This window comes from Malaya genurostris, chromosome 3 (assembly GCF_030247185.1).
Source record: "Malaya genurostris strain Urasoe2022 chromosome 3, Malgen_1.1, whole genome shotgun sequence".
NCBI lineage: Eukaryota > Metazoa > Arthropoda > Insecta > Diptera > Culicidae > Malaya > Malaya genurostris.
In genome coordinates this window covers 74,474,049-74,480,962 of record NC_080572.1, presented here as the reverse complement: position 1 = coordinate 74,480,962, position 6,914 = coordinate 74,474,049, and the positions used below count along the sequence as shown (strand labels likewise).

At 36.5% G+C, this 6,914-nt stretch overlaps 1 protein-coding gene across 1 annotated transcript in view; it reads left to right on the top strand.

The window, feature by feature from the left end:
- The first annotated feature begins 1,519 nt into the window (after window positions 1-1,519).
- LOC131435359 (proton-coupled amino acid transporter-like protein pathetic) overlaps window positions 1,520-6,914 on the top strand; it is a 123,275-nt gene continuing 117,880 nt past the window's right edge. The window contains exons 1-2 of the mRNA XM_058603167.1: window positions 1,520-1,766; window positions 1,825-1,966. The gene's annotated coding sequence lies outside the window, so the exon portion shown is untranslated. The remainder of the gene's footprint in view (window positions 1,767-1,824; window positions 1,967-6,914) is intronic.

The window sequence follows — 6,914 nt, the reverse complement described above, 5'->3', positions numbered from 1 at the left end:
CAAAATCAAGAAATTCGCTATAGTCATCGGTTACGCTGGTAGACCTTAAGGCCTGTTCCGAGAGGATTTTGGATGAGCTAGTTCTTCTACAGATATTATTCCAGTATGTCATTTTTTGTGTATAGTACTACGAGTACATACCGCACTCAATAGTCATACAAAGGTCACATGTGAGGTGTTTGTATACAATATCTGTTTTCCAGAGAATTCTTGGATGTCCACAATCTTATTTAGATTATTTGAAACTAAACAATTCAGTAATGTACATTTCACAATATTCAATGCCCCGAAACAAATTATATTGATTTGTATAAGTATGAAAATTGAAATTTCCCTAATTTTGGAAAAACCTTTTTTATGCGATCATCGCGTTATTTCAAATACAACGCAACAGTGGCTCGCTGTGCGTATTACATTTCTCTCCATGCTCTCTCGCAAATGTGAATAATTGAATCCATAATTCTCAAAATTTAAATTCGAATTTTAGATCTGATACAGAATATTAGATTTGTACTCCAAAACTGAATTTTTGAACCAGCTTCTGAAGTAGAATTTTATTCCTGAATTCAGTTTCAGAATTCGTTTCGTGAATTCAGAGCCTAAACATTGAACTTTATTCAGTTTCATTTCCTGAATCCTGATCTAGAATTTCAGTTCTGGTGTAGATAAATAAATTATGGCAAAAATACTCAACAGTTGTAAAAATAGGATAAATTCCGTAAATCGGTTCTTCTTAGAACCATTAAAATATTCACAAAGGATTATGCGAAGTTTTCCTCTACTAAGTATGTAAATTCACAGAAAAATACTATGACATTGTTTGTTGTAATTTTTACTCTCATTTGTTCCTTGTTATTTAATTGTAAGGTAGAACATGTTGGTCAATAATAAATCATTAGTGCACCGTTACAATTCAGGAAGCGAAGCAGTAAAAGGTCAAAATTTGTTCAATCAACTACTACGAATTGATATTCGAATGTGTGAAAGAAGCATGTCAGTTTTATTCGTATTCATGTCCTCCAGTTATATCGGTGATATTACCCACCCGCCTTTTATCCTAATTCTTGTCAATGGCTATAATCTAGACATAACTTTCGATTGCTGAATACGCGGAAAAAACTGCACCGTTTGCAATCCAAATGATCGATTTCATCATCTCATCATCTTATGCTTACTATAGAAGCATAATTTATACATCACTGCTATCAACAAAACACAACATTGTATCGTTCCTAGTGCTGGGAAAAACTTCTTCGAGCATCGGAAATCGTTTGGAAATCGAACGACGCTCACCGATCACGAATCAGCGAACGACGCGAATTGCATACCGCCGGAGAAAAAAAATAACGCGATCAGAACTTCGCGCCAATCACATTTTACATTCATTGTCCACCAGGTCTCTACGGTAGCATGGGAGCATGGCGCTCTCTGTCTCTCTTTCTCGCCCTGTCGCGGATTTAAATTTGCACAGGTGGTTTGATCAGCCGATCGCTAGCAATTTCCAGTTGTTCTCCAGCTGAGGATCACGCCGGACGTACTTTCCTCTGTCAACCCGGGAGTAATTTTATTGTTGAGCGAACTCGGGGCGATCGCGACCCTCCCATAAACAACGTGAATGTATCCTGAAGTCATTTCGTTTAATGGTGAATTGTGTTCAAATTTTGTGGTGCTAAATCTGTAAGTGGCGAAAATTACCCATGCACCGTTTCCGGTGGTGGTGACACGAGCTCAATTGTAATACGTTGATCGGGGGCCAACATGCTTGCGTAGGTATAACCAACTAATCGCTTCGCAATTTTTAATTAAGTGAACTGTGGTTTGCAGTGGTGGCTGTGAATTACGGTGAAATGATATGAAATCGGTTGGATTATGATACAATAACAAGTGAAACAGATCGGGTGAATAAGTCAACATCCGGAACAGCAGTAAATCATTACTGTTTATAACTGCTAATTTTTCTCACTCCGTAAGTATCTCATTTTTTTTCTTGTGTTCGTAGGATTAAGAATAAATTTTTTGAGTTCTAAGATCTAGTTTAGTTTCATCATTCTTAGGTACAGTAAACAATTCGATTTTAAATTTAATATCATTTATAAAAAAATGGCTCACTAGTTCATTAGCCGAAAACAATTAAATTTTACCGTATGCGTGATAATGTTTGCACCATTGAGTCAAAATTAAAAAAAAAAACATTTCTAAAATTTTGGTATCGATTTTTTTTATTTATTCAAAAGAAGGAGGTATGATCCTTAGAGTCTAAAACTATGTTAATTATCGATTGAGTTTCCATTTGCTGCCATTACGGCTTTCACTCGCTTTCGGATACCAAATGCTGTAGTCTGGGCCCATTTCTCTCCAGGTACACGCCAATGTTTTTCTTAAGTTTGGTTTATTGGCGTTTCGACTAGGCCTTGGCTTTCTTGACGCACTATATCGGATTAGGATCGGGGCTGGATTGCAACCACTTATCCTTCGCCCAAAACGGTAGTTGTTTGGTGTGATACGGAACTTCATCACGGGCAAAAATCCGATACTAGAAATGAGCAAAACGAGTCATGATATGGAGAAAATAATATATTTTCATGTTATGATAATACACCATGATTAAAACTTCTCGGATCATGATCCATTTGGACTGAATTCGCTCAAATTTACACGTAACGCACTAGACGTTGTTGGGTATAACTTCAGGCGTGTTTCTGCTACTTCTGCTGTTTGGCAACATAAATTCAGGTGTCATGTTTTAAAATATGAAGATTTCAAATATGAATTAAATGGAATGGTCTGATGAATGTATTTTTTACTCGATTTCAACTTATGTCTCAAATGATGTACATGTGAATAGCAAAACAGTGAAAAGCACGACGAACTTCTTTCAATCAGAATCAATAACGATTATAATATTGTTTTTGAATAACGACGACACTAAGATAACGTGTTCACTTGCGTTCATTGCTCCAGTTTTGATATTGTGGTTTAGAATTTAAACATTTTAACGAACTGCATGAAAAAATACGTGTGAATCACACCTCTGTAAAAAGAAACTATATGTCGAATTCTTGTAAATACCGGGGATAGATTTTTCCTTTTATGTTTTCAAACATCGTTTGCAAAATCGTGTTATTTAAAATATTTAGGTGAATCAATACAGCTTGTGTTGTTATTTCTATGAAACAAATTAATCAAAGTGGTTGATCGAAATATTTTTCTGATATTCGTTACATGGTGTTCCAAATTCACAATCGAATTAAACGCTAGCTCTCGGAATATTATTCTAGCAACAACGATCACAACAAATATTTAAGAATATATTCGAACAAAATGTAACATTGATGTTTGTCAAATGAAAAGCGTAGCCGTGCTTAGTCTCTTATGATGTCAATCTCCGGTAGAACATTCTTACCTAAAATCACAATATATGTATATATCTTCATGTATACCTTGTCACGTTCTGGTATGAACACTGGGTCCGTTTTTTGGCCATTGGAGTCCATCAATCCAAACACCATAACGCTAACAGGATGCTTGGTCAGTTGCATGTTTTTATATTCGTCGGTTAGGTTAGGTTACTGGAAGAGAACTGGGTTTTTCGGTCCTGGAGTTTTGATACGAGATGGACTTGATTTTTTCGCATGAGGAAGTTCATAATTTTCTTACATCGCTCGACTCATAGATCGTGCCCTTGACTTTGCCCCTTTCGATCTTCCGTCCAATAAAGTCGTGTTCCGTGTTTCTTCGCCATTTTCCTTATTGAACGAATCTTCCTTTAAGTGGCAGTGATAATCCTCAGCAGGACCCAAGCTGACCTTGGATAAACTTTGACGACATTTGAGGACAGTTGTCCACCTGAATACTCCCACGGCGACAACAATGTCTTTTTGAGACATTTACGCGTTGGAAAAATCACGAATACGTTGACACTTCGTCATGGTGCAACTGTCAAACTAAGTAAATCTTTTTCTTTTACTACCTTGATCAAAAAGTTCCCGGAATTTATTCAGAAAATTGAAAATACAAGATTATTAATCAAAATCGATATCGTCCTTTTCAAAGTATTCCCCATAGACTGCAACATACCTATGCCAGCGCTTGATCCAATCCTCGAAATATATTTTATATTCATTTTTCGGTATACCCATCAGAGCCATCTGCGATTTTTCCATAATTTCATCTCGGGTGCTGAAACGCGTTTCAGGGAGCGGTTTCTTGAGTCGACCGAATAAGAAAAAGTCGCAGGGAGCCAAATAAGGTGAATTCGGTGGTTGCTGAATGATATTCGTTTCGTTTTTAGCCAATTATTCACGGATAACGATGGCATTGTGTGACGGTGCGTTATCGTGGTGCAGTTGCTTGCCCATAAATTTAGTCTTTTTCGGCGAATTGCTTCACGCAAACATCTCATAACGCCCGAATAATACTCCTTATTGACGGTCTGGTCTTGTGGAAGGAATTCATGATACACAACGCCCTTATAATCAATGAGAACTGTGAGGATCGCCTTTTTTCGACTGAAAACGACTTGATTCTTTCTGTCGTGGCTCATTCGGTGTATGCCATTCACTCGCTTGATGTTTGGATTGCGTCTCATACTCGTAAATCCATGTCTCGTCTCCAGTAATAATCCTTTTGATGAATGTTAGACCAGATTCCGGCCTTGGAAATCATGTATTTTGCGACGTCAAACTCGTTGTTGCAAATTCAATTCCATTTTGAAAATTGTACGAAATCGAGGACACGCACAATCGCAGATGTACTCAATACAGCGTAACTTTTACAAATGTGTTTTATCAAGTAACCTCAGGCTGGTTTTTAGATATCCGTTTTTATAGTGAAAAAAAAACCAGTTACATTTTATTAAGAACAAAACAAATACTCAAATCTACGGTTTTGGGAATTATTACGTCAAATTTTCCACCATTTATCAGATGATATAGTTTGAAATCATCAGCGAATGATAGCTTGAAACATTTTACAGAGAAGTATAGATCGTTGAGATAGAGTGAAAATATGAACGGTCCTAAATGACTTCCTTGAGGAATTCCAGAACTAACAGCAAATGGTACTGTTATCCTGTTTCCTATTTTCACAGACATCTCACGATCAGTTAGATATGACTGCATCCATTCCAGTAGAGCACCATTAAAGCCAAGTCTGTCAAGTTTAGCTATTGCTATTTGATGGTGTATTTTATCAAACGCTGCCGTGAAATCAGTGTAAATTGCGTCGACCTGTTTGCATGATTGTAGGGATCGGATGATAAATAAAATGAAAGATACTAAATTTGTAGATGTTGATCGTTTAGGCATAAATCCGTGTTGCGTTTCAGATATGTAGTCGTTGCAATTGTGGGTTAAAAAGTCAAGAATATTTTTTTCAAATAACTTTGAGACAGCGCAAAGTGAAGCAATTCCGCGATAATAAGTTGTGTCGGATTTGTTAATACAAAACGATTATCATTTATTGTTGTGTTTCAGCTCAAAAGCAAACATAATCATTAAGCAAACAAAAGATAAATTTCTATGTACATGGTCGAAGAGATTGTTCATGTATTATTTTTTACCTCATGGCTTTTCTCCCAAAATTAATTCATGAATCGTGAACTGAAGCAAAGTTAGGAAAAACATTGTTTTTAGGTATTTCACACTATTTTTGCACTTTAGTAACAATTCCTCATTGGAAAGCTTATAATGGGTGTTTTTTCAGCGTTGATTTTTTTCAAAGTTGATTTTCAAAAAACAAAATAACACAAAAAATAAGAAGGTTGGTGAAATTTCTATTGGAATCGATAGAACGATCAATATAATTTCATATTTGAAGATGATTTCATGCAAATGTTGGCCGCGGCTCAGCTTCAGATGGCCCATGTGCAAGATCCAATTTTAGTACAATCTCTCCAACATAACGGCCAGTATTTCATGAATAATGCCACCGGCCCATAATCCACACCAAACAGTGACTTTTTTGGGATGCATTGGTAGATCTTGCAATGCTTTTGACTGGTCTTTACTCCAAATGCAAGATTTTTGCATGTTGGCGTATTCAGTCCGCCAGAAGCTTTGTCGCTATGCATAATTTTACGACAAAAAAGTGGATCTTCCTCCAACTTTGCCAGCGCTCATTCATGATTAAATTATAGACCACACGACAATTTGTGATTAAATTATAGACCAAACTTAATACGTTTGACATGGACACAAGACACGTGGTCTATCAAAAACAGTAGTGCCAAAAAGATGCCAGCAAAAAATCACCCTTTAGTTAACAATAATACTTTTATGAATAATAGACAAGAACAGCAATTACATACGTTTTTTACGTGACGAAATACTGCTCACGCATACACTCGCCCCAATACATCGATTCGATTTACGAAATCTCGAAAGTGTGGCTTCTATACCGACGCGGCATCTCGGCATTTACTCTATGCAGAAAACCCTAAATCATTGTATTTAAAGGTGAAACGGAAGCCCCAATTATACAATGGTCACGATATTATCACGCATACGGTATTAGCTGTCGTAATGAATATTTATGATAGGTGGCACAGACTCAAAAACTGCGAGTCACGAAAAGCCGTTGTGTTTTGTTAACGATAGTAGAAAAAACTTCTTAATCCAACTAGTGATGTGATAATGCCTAATAGTACCTTCGAGTTCGATTCAGGCATCATCGAGAAATTTTATGGCACTGAAAACACTACATTTTGTCGATTAAGTCATAATTGTCCAAATTTGATCAAAGACCATTCATCGCAGCTTTTAAATAAGCCTAAGTGTATCGAAATTCTTTGATTATCTTCGAGAAGTTTAAAGCAATGAGAAAAAAGCAGTTAGTTGATTACGTCACTTATGCCATTATATCTCCAGAACCGGAAGTGACAGCCAATTGATCTTTGAACTTGATGAATGACTTAG